We start from the raw sequence: 23,616 nt of genomic DNA, 5'->3' as shown, positions 1-23,616 counted from the left end.
ATTGGTCATGTATGGGGGAAAAGTCCTTTGGTGTGTAGATCACATGATTGAACAATGCCAATCTAGCCACTTTGCCAAAACTGCACACTCACAACACGGCACAGTTCCTGAGGCTGGCAACAGCAGCTACGGATTGACAGACTGCTGTGGTTTCTCTGCCTCTTTTCAACCAGAAAAAAACACAGTCAAATGGGATGTATACATATATCAAAGATCTATAAATAATATAGAAGTTAGGCATCTTTCCTGCTCAGTTTGTGTATTGAGTTAGTTCATTGGTCTAAATTTATGCCCATGAATGTTGACTCTTAAAGCAAGGAATGTGCTGTTTCACATTTTTGGCAGGATAGAGACAGGCTGATCTTAGGGGCCAGTGTCTGCAGTTATCAAGACATTAAAAAAAATTTAATCTGTTTTGGCTTCGGCTATAAAGTGTACAACTGAAAGTATTTCTGATCTTTTCTATGTTGTAACCCACTGTGCTCTGGGTATGACAGCTTCACAGCTCTTTTTGGATCAGAGACTGACAGATACTGAACTTGTTAGTACTCACAACAACCACCCATCCCCAGTCCCCCCGTCTAATAAACAGACCAGCTATGGGCCTGCATGGAATTGGCGTCCTTGCCGGTCTCACTATAGTCTGTGGAGTCAATTTACAATTTTTTTACAATTACAATTTGGCCGACACCCCTCATCGAAACTAGCCCCAGTTTATCAAAACCTTTTATTTTTACCATCCTGCTCTGACCTAGTCTTTCAGACCTGGTCAAACCAAGGTCTACAAATCCTTGATGAACTATATGTTAATGGTGTTTTCCCCACATTTGCAGACTTATCAAAAAACTTCACTCTCCCTTAGATCTGACATTTCATGCAAAATCAGTCCCCTCACTTTCCTAATCGCCCCCCAGAGACCCTGATGCTTTCCCTTCTATTACTCAAAACAATACAAAAAATATTATTACTATTATTTATTTATTTATTTTATTTTATACTCTATTTATTTGATCTATTTTTATTTTTTTTATCTTATTTTGTTTTATTATTATTTGTATTATTTATTTATTTTAGTCCATTTTACTTTCTACTATTCCTGTCCACTTATTAAGTTCTATTTCACCACCTGTGATGTGAATGAATGTGTGAATGAATGAGTAGTCTGTTGGGGGAAGGGGGTCTTACCCTCCGTTGCTCTTTATTTCTAAGAGTAACCTTTTTTTTTGTTGTTCAACTGTGGCAAGGGTTTACTGGGTTTAAGGGATGACATCTGTTGTGGCATCCTCTACTGCCTAATGTTTCCTTTTCTTTACCCATTCCAAACAAAGTCAATAAAAATATTTGACAAAAGAAAAAAAAACTGACTTGATTTGTTGAAGCTGTTCCAAAGATAATACTTTATAACGAGCTGTGCTGACTGGAAGGAATTCTGGCTGATGTTACAGTTCTCTTATCTCAATAAGTCAGAGCACACTGTGCCAGGCTAAGGAGTCTTGTCTACTCACTTAGTTGAATTGGTGCTTTTTTCGGAAAAATCTTATTTTATTTACTTTTCATGCTCCCTTAATTCTACCCAGATATTTACACTGTGCATTCCAAAAGAACTGCATCAGTGTTTCTCTTTGGATGTCTATCTAGCAGCATCAGTAGGGTTAGGGGATAGTTTGTTTATATTGGCCTATATTAAAGGTGCAACAACATTCAGAGCATTATTATAGAGGCAAACGACTTTCTGATATGTAAAGATGTAGGGGCCGTTTACATGGAAACAGTTCTTGCATGAAACCATTAAATTTTATTGTGGTTTTGCCTTTCATTCACGTGACAACAGTGTTTTGGGGGCCTGAAAAAGCAATCTTTTGAAACTGGGTTCCAGAGTGTAATACACCACCCTATTATGCTGTGGAAACTGGCAATGCATGGATCCAGTGAGAGTGGTGACGTCACGGCCGTGTTTCACGCATGCGATTTACATTTCAGACAACTAGCCATGTGTGAATAGGAGGACAACAATAACATCAATGCTGGATTACCGAGCTGTGTTTGTGCTACTGACTCTACTGACTTTATTAATGCTGCTTCTCGTGCGTGGGTTCGCCATTGTCTCCTAGTTTGTTAATGCTCACCGCTCTGTAGAGGAATACCTATATGCGCAGGCGTGTGGTCTTCCTTGGTGTTTTATTACAAAGTAACTACTGGCCTGGCATGCATACTACAGCATTTCGATTCCTGTGCACAAGGATCATTTTCACAATGTTATCATAGGAACACAGATTTTTTCAAAAATACAAAGGAAAGACTTTCTGTTTTTAATAGGGCTGTTCTCATCTAAACGTGGCCTCATAGGAGAATTGGCATCCTGAGCACATAGTGCAGTCCCTCTTTGTGTGTATTGTGATATGAGCTTCTCTGTTCTTTGTTTTGTAGCCTGGCCAACCTTGTGTGCATGAAAGATCTCCAATATGATATCCAAAATTGGCGATATTTATTCTTATGTCATGATACTGATATATTGATAAATTTCCTATACCTATACTACACTAATTTTATTTTATCCAGCTGACATGGATCCTTTCAGCAGTAGATGTTGATGCAACAGCTTCTCAAAACGCAGATTCTTATCTTCTTTGTCATCAGTGTGTGTCAGACATTCTGGGTGTGTTTTGCAGTAAAAAGTTTTTCCATTGATGACTTTAGTTTGTGTTCATCCACAACATAGCACACAGTGCAAGACAGTTGCTTTGGTGCAGAACATCAGGATATTGCCTTGCATTAGGGGTGGGCAATATGGCAAAAATATCATCACGATTTTTTAAAGACAGGATCACGATTACGATTTTATAACAATTCCTTTTTTTAATTCTGGATTTTAAGATGAATGCATGTAACTGAACAGAACAACCAAGCTAATTTCCCAATTAAAAAATATAGCCCTAAAATAAAAAAGAATAACATAACATTTAGGCCATAGTACCTTTTTGAACAGATTTTAATCTGTGTGTGCACATTTGTTTTCCACTGTTTTGATGAAAACCATATCTTTTGTCGGCAAGATATTATTAGGGCTGCACCTAACGATTATTTTTTTATAGATTAATCTATCAATTCTTTTTTCGATTAATCGATTAATATGTCTATTTTTTTAATTGATCTAACTATTATTTTTTTTATTATTCAATAAATATAATAACAAATTTACTGAAAATAACATTTTAAAACTTGTCATTCACTGCAGGGTATTGTTCTCTAACAAAAAAGCCCAGTTTTAACGGGTAATCTGTGTTTTACAGTCTGATATAAAGTCTCTCCAAAATAAAATTAATGGAGCTAATTAGAGCTTGTTCCACTAAAGTAAAAGAAATGTAGTACAATCTACATTTAGCAATCCAACAGCAAAATAAATAAAACAATGTAAAGTTCAAGTCACTTAACAAAACAGTTACTCTTTGTTACAGTAACAAACCTCAAATCTAGAAGTCCGACAAAACATCTTACAGTAAAATTATTGCAATTTGAATAACACTATAACTTTTCTCTAACAGAAATAATTATAACTAGTAATAACACAATGTGTTGTGTGTTTGAGGCTTCTGCGAGCTCCCGTTGAGCAGAGTACATATTGCCTGCGTGTGCGCATACGTGAACGCGGCTCCCACAGTAGAAGCTAGTGTGGGAGCCGCATATCCAGGCACATCCATCCTGTCTGCTTTGTCTACTGGCTAATTTGTGTATATCTGAATCATATCTGATCTATTTCCACATATGAATGAGGTCTGAAGACGAACTGGGAATATCCGATTTCATATGCTTATATCCTGCTTACACGCTCATGATATGCATCTGATCTGCACCACGTGAGTTGCCACCTAATTGTCTGTTCTGCACTGTGCTCGTACGCCGGCTCAGCCTCTGGTTTTCCCCCAGATTAATGCTGTTAGCTCTGTCAGCACTGTTGCTGTTGTAGGCACTGCTAGCACTGTTAGGACTGTTAATGTGCGCCGTGTGGAGGCAGTCCCAGCCTGGACTCTGTCGTACACAACTCCTTTAAATGCCCTTATTGCCTGTAATTAATAAATACCGCCCTCAGCTCTCCCTCCGGGCGCTGCTGTATATGTGAGTATGTTAATCTTCCCCCTATTAAAATGGTTACTGATGACGGCAGAGATAAAAACACACAGGTGTTTCAAAGTTCATTTCAATAATAGAGATAACAGGCTACTTACAGCCTACATTCCAGTCGTGCCAGGGCCGTGTCCTCCAACACGCACTACACAACCTTCAACACTTGACTGTTTCTCTGGCCACACCCAACTTCTGCTTTCTTTGTGGAAACATTATCTTTGCTTCTCCTCTGCAGCCTCTGCCAGAGCCTCACCAACACTGTAGAGAGAGGCAGCGGGGACAGGAGGGAGAGAAAAGACACAAGAATGAAGGGAGAGGATGACTGTAAGGAAAGAGGTACAGAAGGAATCAAGGTTAGGGAAAAAAGGGAAGGAAGCAGTGAGCCAAGAGAGGAGCCAGGAAATGTTCAGTGATTTCCAGTGCTCTTCTCAGTTTTATGCAACACTCTAACACCACGTCAGTCTGCAGCTTTAATAATTACTGTAGAACTGAGTCACAGGCAGACACATGGCTGATTGCAGGGTTTCTGTGGTGCATTGATTTATATTACACAGGTGCTGAGGCCATGTGCGGTAAATGCATATAGTGAACCTACTCTCATGGTGTGCTGCTGTCTCCCTCTGTCCTCACACTGAAGAGGTGACCCATTGTTCAGCCTTCTGAATGAGTGTCAGTCACATGGTTAGACCATTCAGTCCTCATGTACCGCTGACTGACGTTTCAAGCCATTAGTCAGGGATTATTTTACATTTTGAGGATTTTTACCAGTGCAGGTACAGGCGGTGAAAATATCTCTCAGCCCTCATCAAGTGGCATTTGCACTGGCTTTAAAGGTGCCTGGTGGAGTAGCGCAGATATGTTTAAAGTTAACATATCTCACCATGAAGCAATGTGTGTGTCACTGAGGTCTAACAAATATGTATTACCTTCTTCATTTCCAAAGTGCGTTTTTTTTCTTCAGAATTTGCTACCATAATTATTTACATCTGTTAACTCCCTTCTTCTCTGCTTTTTGATACAATATTGCTCTGTTTATGAACACATTACCACCACCAACAATCTTAATAAACTCAGTTTTCTCAATAAAAAAAGTCCCAGGTATAGAATAACCACACAATACTCACACTGACATAGAGTTCTGTGAAATTAAAAATAAATCACGTTTAAAATGTGATTACCAATATAACAGTGCTTTTTTTTTTCTTTTTCATTTTTTTAATCTTCTAGGTCTGTGAGCATGAGTCTTTTTCAAATGTCTCCCCTTGCAGTCCAAGACTGTGGTACAATTAATAACGGTATATCTATGTTCCAATAATGCTTTTAATTAACAGTCAATCTCCAAAATTATTAAATCATTACGTGGCGCAGATGTTTTAGTCGTGGCGGGCTGCCACGAATAAATAACTAGGTGGGAAACGCTGCTATAAATAAAGCCTCCAGCTGCCTTTGGAGTTCTGTGAGAAATGCTTTATATATCAAATATCTCTGTTACAGACACTAGGTATAGAATTTTTGTGAAACTGAGGTTATGTTTAGGTAAAATTAGAGTATAATAGATGTTTCTGAATAACACGTTACCTTTGACCTTTGACGTATGCAGCTGTACTGCTGATATCCAAAGCGCTTACTCAAAAATACCTTGTTTGCCTCTCATCTGATTTCCTTAGAAAGCCTCTAACTGAGTGTCCTACCCTTTGTTGCTGCAGGTTCTGAGCCCATGGTACAAGGCCCTGACTGAACATACTGGTGGTGCAGACAGACTTACTACTGTGGTGAGTGATCTATCTGTAAAATGTTCTTCCTGTCTGTTCACATCATAGGTCATGCAGAGCTGGTTTTCTGAGCTTAGACATGATATCTTGAAATAATTCTGACTCTTAAGGCAACTTAGAGTTTGTAGTTTGTCCTTTCACTATTATGGCTTTTGGATAACTGTTGGTCAGTTTATAACCAGTGTTGGTTCATGTTGCTGGATGTTTGTTACTTAAGTTTGTTGTTCATTCTCAAGATAATTTACATCTCTCTTTAAAAAAAAAAAAGACGTAGTGATGCAGTTTAGGAAGATGTTTTACCAAGATCACCAGAGAAAAGAAACACATTCTTGACTAAAGTTGTCTCAGGTCTGTAGTTGGTTTGTTCTGCTCTAAATTGGTGGATGAGTTGGTAAACTTTAATTCCTCTGTTGATTTGATTTCTGTTTGTGTTTTTTTTCTTGACTTTGATTAAATGCATGGTCCAGGAGCAAGAACTCAAACGCAGAAGTAAGGATGTCTTCAAATATCAAGAAGACAACGCACTTTGCGTCTTCTCCTGATCAGACCTTAATTCATGCTGCGGCTGGTGACAGTTGATCTTACTTATTCTAGTATGAAAATCCCACAAATCTTTTGCATGAATTATTCCTGTACGACATGTAGTTTGGTCAGACCAAGTTTGGAGTCTACACCACAAAAATGGCGTTGTTAGTGCCTCTGCTCCCCCACATGCGGACATAAACTCTGCTGCTTCCTGTATCTCTTCCTCTCTCCGGTGTCTTATTTTACTGACGAGAACAAACATGTTGGAGTTTATTTTTGCACTCTGGGATTTGAAAGTGTTGGTTTGATTTCCATTTGGAGAACGCTGCTCTTTTCCTGTTTTGAGCTCTTAAAGAATCCAGCAGATTTCCTGTGAACTCTGCCCAGCAGTGCACAATGCACAATGCAGGACACGACACATAGAAGCTATCAGTCTCCATGGTGATGGTGGTGTTTATTTACGCTCGGATAGCCAAGGACTTTCTGCCTGACTTGGTGACATTGTTCATTTGGTTCTCTGCTTGAACCAGGATGCTTTGCTGTGACAGCTATGCTTGCGCTCCCGCCCATTTTGGCAGCTGGCTGCGTTAATGTCAGGGCAGCCTTATTGGAGAGCCTTTGTTTTCCTCTCTGCAGAGCCCTCAGCTCTGCTTGTTTATCTCATTCATGATGCTATAACTCAGCACTGAAGTTCTTAGTCATCCAGTGTTGTGTTTACATAAATAGCGTATACGCACTGGTGCATGCTTCACTTTTTCAAAAGTCAACACAGCAAACCAGGAATCAAGTTGTTTTTGCATGAAACACAGGAAATCATTTTCTGTTGTGATATTAATGTGTGACAGATGGATAAAGCTGTACAGGGAAGTTGAAGGAGTGATGTCAGAGGAGACTATTGGTCTGAAATGTCTGTGTTGCTGTGTGATTTTATCCTCCGGTGTTTCGTATGTTTTTGTCCTGAGGAAGGCATGAAGCTAGGCCTGCTCTGGTGTTTTGGAGTAGCTCTGTAACGATAAATTACTCAGTACGTTTACATGATGTTAAAGAATGTTGAATTACTGTGTTAGTCCGACTAAAACTGGACTTAAAAATACATGTGAACATGATAGTCTGAATGAAACCAAACTAAATTTAATTTCTCAAAATCGGACTAACACACCTAGATAATTTGATTTGAAGCGGTTAGTCGCCACACCGGCCTCCCTCGGTATTCACAGATATGGACTGTTCATCACTTATTAGGGGGGAAGGGGTGCTGTAAAATTGGTAAGGCATTTAAAAAAATGTAAGCACTGAGGCTGTATTTGTGTTTTTAATTTTGGCTTAGACAAGGGACATACATCTTAAAAAGGTAGCATTTTATATTCATTTTAAATAAAAAGAGAAGCTAAGTGATGTATTTCTGTGGACGAGTTGCAGCAAACATATATTTTGCCACCTGAAAGAAAATCAGTAACAGGTAAATTGTACATTATATTTGAATAGTGTCTCCTCCTAACCTTCTACAGCAACTGATGGAGGCAGCGGTAGAGCAGCAGCTCCGATGTTCAGTGGAGAAAAATGACCGTATTTCTCAATGGGGTCTAGCAAGGAAAAATGGTAAAAATATTGTAAATATTGTATAGGCTACGCTTAAACTGGAACTGATTTTTTTAAGGTGGCTTAAATCTAACCAATGTGGCAGAGTTTACTCAGCGCCGTTTGATTATATGTATGTGATGAGGTTGTGGATTTCTACCCCGAAAATTACTGTAAATAAACAGTAAGGACTGTGATGTGATCTATAAAAATAGACTATAAATAATCTAGGTTTATTGCAACTAGCTGAAAGATGGCATATCTCCACCTGCTGTGGAGTAGTCGGACCTACTTCTGTTAATAAATGGATTCACGCCTGATGCTTGTATACTGGGACAAGGACAGTAGTCCAATTATATGCTCTAATGGAGCTATGACCGTAGCTCCATTAAGGTGTGCATTTAAACCAGCTGACTGCCGTTGAATCAGTGCTCTTTCAGATAGGAGTTCAGACAAACAGCACACCAGCTTGTTTATGCCCTGCTGAAACCTTTCGCCCAACTTTATCTTTAAGTTCACACTGACTCCTCTATTGTTTCACTCATTAGACATTTTTTAATGACCCCAGGAGAAAAACAAAATGACAGGAATTGCACCATTTGTCTTTCCTTCTGGTTCCAGGAGAAGGTTGGCAGGCTGTCACACTTCTGAATTGCCAATAGTCTTTAGAAAACATGGCTTGTGATTTTCGGATGTGTTTTGTTTTTTCTTTTTTTTTTTTATTCATGCAGTTGTGTGGAAAAGAGAGAAGAAAGAAGTCTTTGTTTTTAAATGATTCAGCCCACAGTATTGATTCAGTAGGGCAGTTTGCCTAGAAATGAGTTTGTGTGCTACGCCTCTTTCAGAGTGTGCCCCCTCTCGAAAAAATACACCACAAATATTTCAGACACTTCTCCACTGGGTCCTGAAGGAAGCCAAAAATTCCACACCTCCAGCAGAGGGTTTGTCCCAGGTTTGTCCCGGGTTAACCCTGAAGCTCAAACCCTCTTCAGTCCCATTGAGGGTATAGTTCAATACAGATGAGGCCTGGTCAACAGAGAGGGAGGTAAGGTTTGCCAGTGCTCTCGTGTCATTTGTCTATGGCAGAGATACAGAATAATATAAGGGCTGTACCCAACTCAACGGATTTAACAGATTTGGCTGTTAAATAAGAATATTCGCAGATTCAAGTTTTTTTTTTCTTCTTTGCCATACAAAGTTTTAAAATTTGAACAGGGGCCCAGTGGAACATTCAGTTTGACAGCAGCATGTGTGTTATATGGTAAACAAGCTAACACAGAACAACGGGTCGAAAATGTGAAAAAGCTGGAGATTTCAGCATATGACCTTACAAAGAGCTGTTATCTCGCCACTTTATGCAGAAGAGCGGTCTCTCTCTTCCTCCGTGCTAAGTATCTTCTCCATGACACTGCCTGCATGTCAGCAGCCCTGTATCATAATGTTGTGAAAGTCAAGAGCACTCACTCTGCAGCAAAATCTGGAGACAAATACATCCCCAGAATTACACTGCACAGCATATTGCCTAGCAAAAAACAAACAAACCAAAAAACCCAAACAAACAAATGTTTGTCTTTAAAAGCAATCTCAGTCGACTGAGAGGTCTCCTACTGATTATTGGAATCTCCGACTTTAAAGGAGAAACCCTGGTTACCATAAAACAGAGAACAGGATTCCTCTATTTGTCATTTTGATTATGAACTGACTTGCATAAAGAAAAACAAAATTCCGTTTCCCCCCTAAAATATAAAACAGTGCCAAAATAAATAAATAAATAAAATAATGCCAAAACACTGATGGTAGAGCTCTGAAATTAATTATATTTAAATCCAGATACCTTTGATAGTCATCATCCAATGTGTTTATGTGTGTGACTCACCACAGGAGATTTAAAAAGCAGCTGGTGGCATAGCAGCTAATTCGAAGAAGAAGAACGGCGACCATTAATGTCTGCAAACTAAGAGCTCCTTTTCGTCCGAGCAGAGAAAGAAATCAGCCGTCATATAACAGAGAAGGTAGATGATTGTTATTGACATGTTATGTCATTGTTATTGTTTAGAAAGCACTGATAACGCACATATTATATTTCATGCTAGAGGCGGATTGTGTGTTAAATGTCACAAACACCATGCCTCTGTAGATTTTGTGTTTGGTTCTGTGTAAACATGCAGGGGCAGTATAGAGGGGGGAATTTGTTTTGGCCTTATCTCTGTGTAAAAGTGGCTACAGCGAGCATATTCGTCTGCTGCAGAGCTGTGCACACAGCTCTGGTCTACTGGTAATGCAGAAGATAGAGATAAAAATAACTATAAACTTCATTGTCTGTCCCAGTCAGTGACAAAAAATATACAACACATTATTAAACCCACTAAAGACACATTCACGCAGCAGTAGATAAAAATATGTAGTGGAGTATCTATTTCATTTTGTTCAGGGTGGAGAAGAGGGAAGAACCTTGTCAGGAGTCACCCCCCCATAGTCTATTGCCTTTTTTTAGCCGATTTAACAGGTTAAAAGACCTCTGCACAAGTGCTAATTTGAGTGAAAAAGCTATATATGAATGAAAGATGATAGAGTGCTGCAGGAATGAGTATTTTAGCACGTCTGGCTCTCTCATCTCAAAATAAATAGGTTTTTGGTTAGATGTTGCTGTGGTTAAAATACGTCAGTAAACAACCCAATTGAGAATTTTAAAGCGAGTAATGTATCTCAAAAAAAGGTAATTGTCTACAGGTGGCTAAATTGAAATGACAGAGGTTGTCAGGGACATTATGGTCATCACGCCAAACACAGAAACTCATCTACTCTCTAGCCCGCCTTTACAGCCTTGTTGTGTTTACTCTTGCACTCTTGCAAACCATTCTCAGACTTTATTAAGATAAGATTTATAAGATAAGATAATAAGATGTATTGATTTATAGTATTTTACAGCTGAAGATTAGTGAAAACTTTGTGGAGTTCATTTATAGCATAATATAGCCTGAGGTTTTTACTTCTGCAGATTGCATTTGCGCTTCAATAAATCGCAAAAGTTTGTGAAGATTTTCTTGCTAAATCAAACGTGTAAGTACCATAAACATTTGTTTAACAGAGCTTTATTTATGCAACAATTTACAAAGTAATGGAACAAGCCCATTGACTTTTTGTCGTGGGAACCAGGGTGACGTTAGCTTCTCGGTTGGCCTACACATCAGTCCTGCTATAAGAGCCAAATATGTCCAGTTCAATCGTCTGTGACAAAATAACAATGAAATGTTGGACTCTGATGGGCAGGGATGCAGTGGACTGTTGCAGTGAATGGTAATGATGGTAAAAGCTTGGAGAATAAGACCCAATTTGAAAATACTTTTTTTCTTTTTAGAATCAGACAGTGTTTATCAAGGCACTGCAGATTCAATTGCTCTCTTTGTGCAAACCTCCTAACCAACCCCTGAGCTCTCTTGTAAATGAATGATCAACTGACTCCCCTCTTAACAGAGCTTGTACTTGACCCACACATTTGCTTTTATCATTTAACAAAGCCACTTTTGTTTTCCTTTGTGTAAAAGTTGTGTTGTGGGCTGGCAGGTCATTATGAGTTTACCATGTCTTATTTTAACCTGAGACTCCAGCCTCACTCACACCTACCCGTGATCACCTAATACCCCCAGCTGTCAATAAATTGGCTCATCCTGTTTGTCTGTCGCACTACCTCCGCTTCCTCAGACTGTTACTGGAAATAGACACGCACCAGGTTCTTAGGTAAGGGTCTGTGGATTAACAGCTTACTACAATAAAACCACTCAAAACAGCTGAAGTCAAGGCTTTGATTTGGGCCAGCGGCACAGTCTACAGCCTGGACAAACTCCGAATGGAGTAAATTCATTAGGATCTGTTGAGTTTGATGAGATGTTGCACTTAAAAAATCACCTAAATCATATGAAATCTGAAATATTAAAATTTGTGTCAGAAGTATAATGATAATGTATGTTTTTCAGGTTTTTCAGTTCATATTTACTTGTTGTTTTTACTTTACTTTTTCCTGCTAGTTTTCAGGTGCATTTCTTTGTTTGTTTTTTTTTTTACTTTCCATTTTCTGTAAATTTTCATGTAAATTTCCTCATACTTTTTTTTAAACTAATTTTGTGCTAAATTTTGCATCATTTCTTCTCGACTTTCTCACTGTCTTCTTCACGTTTTTGAAGAATTCAAGCCAATTTGCTCAGGGTACAAAGGGTTAATTAACATGTTGATTTAAAGCTAGTTGTGACTAATTCTGTAGATCCTTTGGTCTTTTTCTGATGTGATTGGAGTGATGGCCTGTGTAAACACATCCCACCCTTGATGCTAAAGGGAGAGTTTGGACTTTTTGAAGTGGGCTTGTATGGGCTACATATCCAAAGTTAATATATTACTTACAGTAGATGTCCCAACACCCTTAGTTTGGAAAAACAGGCAAGAGTCTGACACGGAGGCTAAGCGGTTGGCTGCTGTGGATAGGCGTCAGCAGCAATAGTATTTTAGCCACATAAAAAAGTCCCACCTAAATACATCAATATCATTTCAAGTGTATGCTATATTAAGGTTGTTTTTACTGCTCTACCTTTCTGTCATACAACATGTTTTAACATTTGAACTGTTAATAGCTTTAGTCCCCCATTCATGCTCTGATCAAGGCCACGAGGCTCCGTTGACAAAAAACGTAACTGTAGCTCGCTCAACACAGGAGCTGCTACAGCTGCTTAAATAAGTTTGTTCATTTGTGTTATTGTGGGACTTTGGTAAACTAAGCCTCTTTAAACACCAAAGTCGCACAACAATACAAACAAACAAACTTATTGAGGCAGTAGTAGTCCAGCAGCTCCTCCGTTCAGCAAAGTTAAATAGCTGTTTTTCTCCATGGAGTCTGGCTTTGAGAAGAACCATGTAACAGCTTCATTTTTCAGCTGCGCAGTGCAAATATTCTAAATATTGCATATACTTAAACTGACGTTGATTTTTTTGAGATAGGACTTTTTATGTGACTAAAATATGATTTGTTGCTGGCCCCCATCCACAGCAGTGCATTGCTTTAGATTCCATGTCAGACTCCAGCCTGTTTCTCCACACTGGAGGGTCCTGAATGACATCTACCGCATGTATTATACAGACTGTGGATAAGAACCCCATACAACCCCACTTCATAAAATTTCAACTGTTCCTTTAAGTAGAGTAAACGTGTCCCTTTGCATTTTTTGGGCTGTGGTCAGTGTATATCCAGCCTCAGTAACCATGCCTTGTTCCTGATATGTGCAACAGACTTCACCTCCTAAAGAGATCTTTAAGTGATTGGGATCCTGACTGTGGAGAGGTCTTCTAATCCGAGCCGGCACGGTAGCTTGAAGTGAGATAACCACTGTTGAATCAGTGGCCCTCACTGACCTGCTGCATTCAGATGGACACGAGCTGCCTAGAGCAGGTTTAGCTGCCCATCAAGTGAGGCTAGCTGGCAAGGCCTACATGCTGCCATCTGTCACCGAGAGACAGCTAGCCTCGCTGACCTCACATAGGCCATGTGAGGCAGAGCCGGGCTTGCCAATGCAATCTGTCACTCCAATAGACCAGTAACCCTGGAGAGGGGGAGGGGAGAGCCACATGCAGATTGGAGTTCATTTTTGTTGGCATTGCACCTTACACAACTGCACAGTGGAATTAAACATACTTGACTAGGGTTGGTTGTGTCAAAGCTTACTTATGTGACTTTTAATGTTAATTGCTAACAAAGTCTATATGGTTTGCATTTTCATGTGTTCTTTTTTTATGTTAGGTGCTAGCTAAGAATCAGATGCCTATAGGCCTGCACCTAACGATTATTTTTAAAATTAATGCAAGAGCTTGTTCCACTCAAGTAAAAGGAATATAGTGCAATCTACATTCAGCAATCCGACAGCAAAATAAATAAAACAATGTAAAAATCAAGTCACTTAACAAAAAAGTTACTCTTTGTTACAGTAACAAACCTCAAATCTAGCAGTCCAACAAAAACATCTTACAGTAAAATTAGTGCAATTTGAATAACACTATAACTTTTCTCTAACAGAAATAATTATAGCTAGTACATTCTTTCTGCATCAAAATAGTCCAGCCTTAACTGGACCATAAGGCATACCACTGCCTGCTGATATAAGTGCTGTATTTTCATATTTATAACACATATTCCTCTCATTTATGGAATATGTGCACAGCTGACAACCCCATCCTGTAAATGTTTCAAAATAAAATGCATTGTATCAGTAACTGATGGCATTCTGTCCACAGAGACACAGTCAGATAGCTTTTGTTTTGAAAGGGAATTAAGGAAGTTGAGGTAAAACAAACATATTTGTATTTCCTCATCTCTGTGACAGAGAGAGACTTTAAACTGCAGTATAAAGTGGTACAGAGTCAACAAACGTGAGCGCCATGCGTAAAAAAAACGGTGAGCCACCGTTTCTCTAGATGTGCTGCAGCTGACACGCAGCTCAGACGCGCCTGACAAGGGCATGCTAGGGCGACCAGTGTGCACGCTCTAACTTGATACACGAGCACCAAAACAAAAAACAACATGCCCGGCGCTGCTCACGCTCTCATTACGCGCGCTGTCTGAAACGGGGCGACGCGTCAACGCACATTACATGAATCGACGTATTCACGTAATCGATTACGTTGATAATGTCGGCGCGTTGCCCGATCCCTAGATGCCCAAAGAGGTAAACTTCTTCTACTCTCTTATTACTCTCAATATTTCACAATGAGCAGAGACACACAGAGCAAACCTCTGGGCATCATTCTAATTCCACACTCCCAAATGTTTCATTTTCAAACTTCAAGTCTCAACTAGGCTTGTGGCAGTAGTTGGTGTTACTGGTGTTTTACAGTGTTCAGGCGTACACTTGATTACATTAATCACCCAAGTGTCACTATTGCTGTTACCTACTTCCTTTTTTTATGTGAACCCAGCACAGACTAAAAACATCATGAATTATTTTTATGAGAAAAGCAGCTGCTGCAGACGTAGTGAAAGCAAACTTTTAGACCCAGCAGAATGAATAGTTAAGTCTCACTGTCACTGTGCTGCTGTTCTGCTGCTTAGTATGTTACAACAGCGCACTCTGTGCTCCAGCAGTGTAATAACCAAACAGTATATTCCAATAAAGTTGTGCAGTGGGAAATGTTTGCTTGCATTAGCAATAACTCAATGCAGCACTCTACAGTACTGAGTGCATTGAGTATTGACAAGTTTTGTCACAGCTTAATTGACCAGTGGGAAAATTTCTTCGGCTAATGACGGCTAGTGTGATGGCTGCAATAGAGATAAACCTGCTCGTGTTTGGAACATCCATTGACATGATTTTTGGAATGTGATCATGAGGGGAGAAGTTGCATGACGTCGCTCAATAGAAACACAGGCATCTTGGGGTTGAAAAAATATCGCTTAAGTGTTACGCAAATCGGTGCTGCTGTTCTGCTGCTCTGTCTGCGACAACAGTGCACTCTGCGCTTATTGAGCAAGTATTTCTGAATATCTTTTCTTGTAAAATGTCAAATGTCATTGGTAACACTAGTTTTGTCATATCCTATTTGACCAGTGGGAAAATTTTTCTCAATGTGTTCTCACTTGAGGTGGTTTATCAGACTTCTCACAGCTCCCTCTAGAAACACAAAATGCTTTAAAACTTTTTCATTTCACAAATCCAGTCGGACTCCCAAGACCTTTGATGCGTAAAAGCAGTGGGTTTCCTTACGAAAATTAGCATTAACAGCGAGGTGAGGTGTATTTTCATGTTCCATGTTTTGCACATTTGCAGTTCATTTGTCAGGATTATAGCCTGGATTGCTGCTGGCTGACTGTAAAAAATCTCTGGCTATTTGCTCCCAGTATGTTTTACCTGGTTATGATAACAACAGTATAAGTTAGAATCTATCTGTTATGGTTGACTCTAACTGGGGGACAGGACTATTGGATGGGTTTTAGAATGAGAGACTATGAAAAATATCAGTTTGCCTTAAATAATCCCATCCCCTGCTGCCTGGATTTCTTTCTGCTTTTCTCTGAAAATAGGCGCACACTGCCAGGTCTCAGACAGATCCTTTAAATAGGAATGAGCCCCATTTCCTCCCGCAGAGTGGAATCAGAGCAGCAGCCATCACAGCTTGGGTCTTTGTTACGTATTGATGCAGCAGCGTCTTCAAAGAACATGAAACCTACATGGTGGATATCATTATTACAGATCGGAAGGGACAAAACAACAGTTTGGGATGGCAGTGTGTGAGTTTGCACAGACACTTCATTTATTAACATGAACACATCAATGTTAAAATAGGAGGTTATTTAAATGCTAACACAAATAGTTCACTGAGCTGCGTTCAGAGGCCTGAGGCCTCACAAGCTGTTTCACCCTTTGAAACCTGAACAAATGGTTTGATTTCTTTCAAAAACTTGGAGAAAATGCAATGACAAATTTGGCAAGAAATGTCCCACAAATTACAGTCAACACAATTTGTTTTAGGTAGAGAAGCCCCCATAGAGCTATATTTACAACAGTTCGATATTTAAAATTATGTTAAAAAAAGAAAAAAAAAGTGTATATATATATATATATATATATAAAATTCAGCACTTTTGTTTTGACACAAAATCATTCGGAAAAGCAAGAAATGCCGGATATATCCCACTTGTGTTGGTAAACTAAGTAGATACCTTTAGGATAATAAAATATGTCCATTGTCTTCCATGTGCGCCACTCTAAAAAGAGTTATTTTTCAAAAATCTCTCATAGATAGATGTAACTTTTCACTGGATAAAAAGTAATGTTTTTTGTTCTACAATAAACATTTGGGCTGAATAAAATAGTCCAGGTTTAAACCTGTCCTTAAACTTAATTCCAACTGGCATTAAAAAGTCTTAAAAAGTCTTATATCTAATTTGCCTAGAGTTGTAGGAACCCTGCTTTTAAGCAAAGTCATTGCTGTCACTGCATACATGTTCATTATTTCCACCAGGCCTAAAACTAGAGGAGCGCACGTGTGTGTGTGTGTGTCTGTCTGTCTTCCATCACATGATGGAAGAAAAGCTTACGTGAAAAACTTAAGCAATATTTATGAAATGTTGATCCAACGGAATTGCCTGATGACTTTCCATTGAGTGATGTTATGTGACTTCCAAGAAGCATGTCGTGGATGAACATCAGCAGGTTTATTTCTATTGCAGCCGCCGCACTACCTGTCATTATTTCCAATCCAAGGCGACGTAGGTGTGTTATGCAAGCGATAACAGAAAGGCAAGCCCCTAATATGTGGGAGCGGCCACGTTTTAGGGATATCTGGGAGGTAGCCAACGATTTCAGAGAGGAATCGTGGATTCCAAAACTTCTAGATGATCCGATCAACTTTTAAAAAGTAATGTGAGGGAATAACACCTCTTGTAGCTCCTGCTGCATCACGAGGGAGCCAGTTCCTACTGACAAGCACATAGCCATAGCATCATGCGACCGATAAAAGCCAAAAAAGTGTTTCCATTGCAGTTTTGCAAAATATGGCTTTTCTAAATCGTCTGAAATACCACCACATGTGAGCAGAAAAACTTTTTTGTAATAAATGGGAGTTTTCTTGATATTAATGCATTTCCATCAGTTGTATTTTATATTCGCAATTTCAATATGTGCAATATGAGGGTCAATGGAAACCTGCTGACGGTCTTCTTGGGATGCGAGAGGGACCACTCTATTGGATGCAGCTGTAATGTATGTATTGTTTAGATGGTTGCTACCAGAAAAATACATTATAATATTTAGCAATGACTTTGATTTGAATGAGCAGTGACTGTCCTATAAGCCTGTAGGTGTTATATAGTATGTAATGATTGTACAGGCAGTACAAACAAGCAGCCGTCCTCTGCCCTAATATCTCCATAAACACCGGCCATGCATGTTATCACTTGTTTTGCAAAGAAGGAAACTTGATTGATACGAAGTTAAATGTGTTGTGACAGCAAGAGGCACATTACCGCATATTGATAAGGTGTTATATTTTTATCACACCTCTTTGAGCGAACTGCCGCCTTTGATTGGATGTTTCATTACCCCGTGTTTGGGTTAATGAATTATGTATGTCAGATGATAACTAAAGGCAAATATGATTTACTTAGTGATATTGATTTCATATTGTGAGGGACGGAAGCTCTCTCGCTCCCATCGGTATGAATTCTCAGTAACACGTCACAGGAAGCAGGTCTTATGCTGCATGTATTTAATTGCCGTGTCCTGATTTTGCTTTGGTGGTGATTGATAGTCTTTGCGGGTCTCTCTCTCTCCCGTGCTCTCGCTGAGCTGTGACTTGATTTAAGATTTACTGTACAGGCCAGTTTGCCACTGGCAGCAGTCACAAGGGGAGAGAGAGAGCGAGATGGAGAGGAGGGAAGAAATGCAGAGACAGAGATTCCCTTCTCTCCCATCCCCCTCTCTGTTCCTCCACACTGTCAACACAGAGGACCCTGACTGCAGATGGTGGCCCCACAGCGCCACTGCAGTGGGACGGCGGTGGAGGAAACTACAGCGTTCTGTTTACAAACCCGTGGTCCTCCCCGGGCAGTGCTGCTGTCAGAAGGGATTTGAGCAGAGGGTCCCAGTGATCTGTGACTCAACAGGCTGCAGGTTTTCATTCCAACCAAACACAGCAGCAGGCGATTTACTTCATACTAAGCCTTCCATCTTGTTTTAGGTGCCCTGATCAAAGCTGCTGTTGTGTTTGAAATAAATTTCTGCATGCTCTACTGCCTAAATGTACTCTGCACTAGGGCTGCAGGATTGTGGCCAAAATGATAATCAAAGTTATTTTTATCACTAGACAGTTAGTATTTCTCACAATAATTCTTTGTTTTTAGGTAAAAACATTTTTATTGCACTTTTACAATAGTAATAGCACTGCTATTACTCCCATACTGTGCTATATTTCTGCTAATGTACAAATCTTTGCATCAGAACTAGACCAGTCCTTATTCACACCCAGAAACTAAATCAGGGTTTCCCACACATTTATTAAATTGTGGCAGGCTGCTACAACTAAAACACCATCCATCACAAATACATTTTTGGAGTTGGACTGGTTACTGGGAGTGCTATTGGAATATATATGTACCACAAAGTAATTTACAGGTCGTTTAGGGCAGAGACGGCGCTGTGAAAGTCATACTAAAACATTCATTCTGCATGGGCCTTATACCAACAAACATCTGCAAACAGCTCCATTGATTTGATCTGATCAGCTGTAAATGGATCAACAGATCATTAATTCAACCAACAAGAGACAAACTGCTGAGGAGGGAAAAAAAGTAAATCACCAGAGCACTGCTTTTACTTTGACTTTTTGCTATATTACCACTAATTAACAAATATTTGCTTCAAAATCAGGCTTAAAATAAGGTTCTCCTGTAGCTGATTTCAGTGTTAATTATCTATTGATTCATATTTGCCGCTGTATACCGCTTTTTTTCAGCGGTCACATAACAGTGTCACGCTGCAGTGCTGCTGTGCTGCTGTGAATTTAGACTGGACAAGGATTAATTTTATCATGGTAATGTTAGTGAAGCTATTATTCCCGACCTTCATGTATTCATTTTACTGCAGAGTGGTGGTTTATAGACTTGGGCAGTATCTTATTTTTCATAACTTCCTGAAATTTCATGAGGGTATACGGTATATGACAATATATGAGCACAGTGCTAACCACAAGTAAAAAACATGCCTTTACTCTGCTCTGCTATTGCTGGTCGCCGGCTGTTAGTAGTCCTGTAATTTCTCCCTCCACCACTAGGTGTCACAGTGTCTTTCAACTTAGCTTCATGCTCCACCAGTAGAGGCTGGTGGTGCATGCTGTGCACTACATACAATGAGTTTAATAGACAGATGAGTGCCTGTATTTATGACGTTTTTTCACAACATAACTTTGGGATTTCTATATACCCTGATCAGGTAATACCACTCATGCCTTCAGTATTCAGTTTTCACTGGCTGCAGCTGCAGAGTGCCTGTGTAGCGGTATGAGAGCTCCTTAAAAATGGAGGCTGTTAGTTTAGGGAGCGCTATGCTTTGATATGCAGCTGAGTTTTCTATGAGCAGAGCATGTTTTTAAAATGTCAGTGTCGCAGTTGATCATGTTCATTTAATTTTGGGAATCCAAAATCGTGATGACGATTTCTATTCGATTCATTGTGGAGCCTTACTCTGCTTCCTCAAGTATAGACCATAAATTAAAATGCATTGCTATAGAAATAAGTTGAGAAAATATATCACAAGCAATGTTATAACATGTCCCAGATTTATTGATTATTTTTCTGAAAACAAGAAAAATATCAGTCATGAGATAATTACTTTGTGCTTTTAACCTCTATTTCACCGTTTGCCTGTTTTAAGAAGACAAGATATTTAATCTACTTTGCTTAGAATTAAATAATGTACAACTCTGGCAGTTCACACTATTACACTTATTACTGTGCCTGAATGCATCCTGTGTAGACACAGATGGAGGACTGAGGCTGCTGCTCTGCTAATGTCCTGTTTGTACTATGCAGACATGGTGTAAATCGATGGGCCTAGAAGTTGCATGTCAGTCTAGTGTGGATGTGGTTGCTTTAAATTACAGTACACAATTGTACATTTATTGGGCGATTTATGCCCGCAATAAGCTGCAGGCACATTCTACTACCCTGTATTGATCTTTTCTTCCTTTGAGCTGGTTAACTGGCATCCCTAAATAAAACGATAGATAGGGTGAGGGAGTGAGAGGCTGTGTGACTGTCAGGAAGAATGAGAGCTTGCTGCTTTGTTTGTTACGTTATAATTTCAATCTTAATTGAATTTGAACTTATTGAATTTTAGCGTCCTGAATTTTAGCATCCTGAATTTCAGTGTTTTGAATTTTAGCGTGTTGAATTTCAGCATGTTGAATATCAGCGTGTCTAATCGCCGTCAGAGGCAGCAGAGCCTGTTGGTGAAAGAAATCCTTCCAACTGGCAGTTCAGCTAAGCGTACAAGAAAAAGAAACGTGAGGAAAGTGAGGAAAACAAACAAAAGGCTAAAGTCAAGAGGGAGTGAGATCAAAACAAACTTGTTATTAAAGTAAGATTTTTTTTCTTTCAGCCGTTGAGCCCTTTGGCTGAAACAGTTCGTAATTGGTTATGGTATTGTTTGCTAGTGCAGGTTAAATATTCTTTGTTCCTACAAGATCGGGTTGTGTTGTTAATGCTCAAACTGGCTAACTAGCATCTTGAATCCATCACGTGGGTCATCTGGTTTACCTTTTTGAAACAGACTGCTGTTTCCTGTTGCTATGGAGAGTTATTTCCTCTCACACATTTAGCCATAATGCTCTCCATCACAGCGTCCGTCATCAAATGTTTCCTGTTGCTATGGAGAGTTATTTCCTCTCACACATTTAGCCATAATGCTCTCCATCACAGCGTCCGTCATCAAATGCACCCGTGCCATCCAGCGCGTGAGGCTGCTGCACACTTCTTCTACGGTCAAAATACCCTTTTAGGTGGCAAACATTCACTTTTAGTACCATAGTGTGGAAAACTGCACAAGCAAAAATTAAAAACCCATACAGATCATCATCTAAAATATGCCCATGTTTATGAAGAAAGAAAAAAATATATAGAATTGTCCAGATACATGTATTTTCACCTTCAACAGCAAAAATGAAAAATAGAAATCACACTGACTGGACCAAGTTGGACAATAGACCTAAAAATGTGAGGACCAGCATCAGGATCAACATACGCGCTAGTTGGTCGTTGACTGTGTTCAGGTTCAACTTTTTGGCCATTACACAGGCAATGTTAAGTGATGCAGCAGTTGGCCTTTGACGTCACTACTTTTTTAATGTCACTATCAACAAAAGAAAAACGTATTTTAGTGCTTAGATTTTTGTCCAAAAAGACACTTTTCTTGGCTGGTTTTTCCCACATACGGTAACAGTTAACAGACAACTGTCAAGTGTAGATCAACTTTTCGTGTTGATGCAATGAATTCTGCCTCAAACAGTTGCCAATTCAGCTGCAATAATGTAATTTCTGTCAGTTTTAGTTGAGAGTTTGTGTGTAAATGTTGCCTCAGAGCAAAGTCTGCAAAAAAGCTTGTATTTTTTGAGTTACTTGTCATGCATTTGGTCAAATGTGAGGATGATGAACACTGCCTTAAAGCTAGGTGTGGCATTAAGGCAATGGAGTTGTGGTGTTAAAAGCTGAAGTAGAGTTTACACTGAGGCGAAACATTACAACACATGCACAATGTAACACATAGGCCTAGTTATTCACTTTTTTTGTTTGTGTATTTGTTTACTGCATTCTACTTAAACAGTAATTTAACACATTTTTTAAGTGACCACATTTAAAGATACAACACCGTCTTAGAAAACATTAAGTGCAGTCACAGGTATTTATGTTTCAGGTCGCTCAGTCTATTTATTTCTTCAAGGGTGTAACAAGAGATATCTATTTGAACCCATGAAGTATTTTTAAAATTAACTCACTGAAAAAGTTTCAAACAGTTTGTTTTTGCCCTGCTGAGGCATTTTCAACAGAAGCTGCCATAAATTTCTGTCATAAACACACAGTAACCGCAGTGTGGCATGGTTAGCAGGGAGCTGTAATGTTTGCAGTATGTAACTGTTGTAAATTGAAAGTGAAAGCAGCCCGACAGCTGCTTATGATTTAATAATAGCTTGAAATTAGAGTACAGTATGTGTGCAATGCCAGTGCCTCATGGAGCGGCTGCAACAGCTCATTTTAACATCACACAATGTTGCCATTTAGCATTGAGCTACTTTTGTAACATTATCAGTGTTGGGGCAAAAGCATTTTTTTATTTCTTTAATCGTTATGTGTCACCTATTTTAGTTCAGAGGTTTTTGCTGGTCCGTGAACACAGCACAGGCGGAGCTCTCAATTGCTTCTTTTTTTTTCCCTCAGCAGCAGTTTGTGACTCACAGTATGTCGATCCATTCAGAGCTGATCACATCAGATCAATGGATGAGAGGAACAGATGCTGCGAGTGAAAAAGAAGTTTGAGACCTGCTGCTCTGTCTATGCCCCGAGTATGCTCTGTGCTCCATGAGTGTGAAGTAATGCATATACATACATAGGATATACATACTTCAGTAGTGCTGCTAATGATTGGTCCAGCTCCAAAGAATAGTCAAACTATTTGTGGCGGCAGATGTTAGTATCATGTCAGGCTGCCACAAAGAAATTAATGTGTAGGGAATTTCTGATAATAGTGAAGTTACTTCAGAGCTGAAGTCATTGTCTGGGGTGGTTTGCATTTTTTGTCTAATTGCTGTATATCTGACTGTCAGGGTCCAGGCACAGAAACATGAGAGGAACAGAGTTGTTGCCTGTCTCTTGGGTGGACAGATCCCCAAACAGCTCAACCATGGCAGCTTTATTCTCCTGTGAAGGTGATGCAACTGGCTCTGTGGAGTCAGCTGCTGCTGCTGCTGCTGCTGCTGCTGCTGTTGTTGTTGTTGTAGCTCGACTGTGCAGGTTGAGCAAATGTTGTCACTGGTCACAGGGGTAGACACACTGAGCCTGTCTTCCTTTACACAATGCCATGTGTGTTGTGTAATT

At 39.5% G+C, this 23,616-nt stretch overlaps 1 protein-coding gene across 2 annotated transcripts in view; it reads left to right on the top strand.

Moving 5' to 3' along the window:
* The window catches only part of tbl1xr1a (TBL1X/Y related 1a), a 111,449-nt gene that overhangs the window by 67,736 nt on the left and 20,097 nt on the right, over window positions 1–23,616 (top strand). For both annotated transcript variants that reach the window (XM_088077391.1, XM_042513136.2), the window contains one exon: window positions 5,829–5,894. The gene's annotated coding sequence lies outside the window, so the exon portion shown is untranslated. The remainder of the gene's footprint in view (window positions 1–5,828; window positions 5,895–23,616) is intronic.

This window comes from Plectropomus leopardus, chromosome 5 (genome assembly GCF_026936395.1).
Source record: "Plectropomus leopardus strain MGB_pleo_1.0 chromosome 5, ASM2693639v1, whole genome shotgun sequence".
Taxonomy (NCBI): domain Eukaryota; kingdom Metazoa; phylum Chordata; class Actinopteri; order Perciformes; family Serranidae; genus Plectropomus; species Plectropomus leopardus.
The sequence above is the reverse complement of the archived record's forward strand: the minus strand, read 5'-3'. Positions and strand labels throughout refer to the sequence as shown.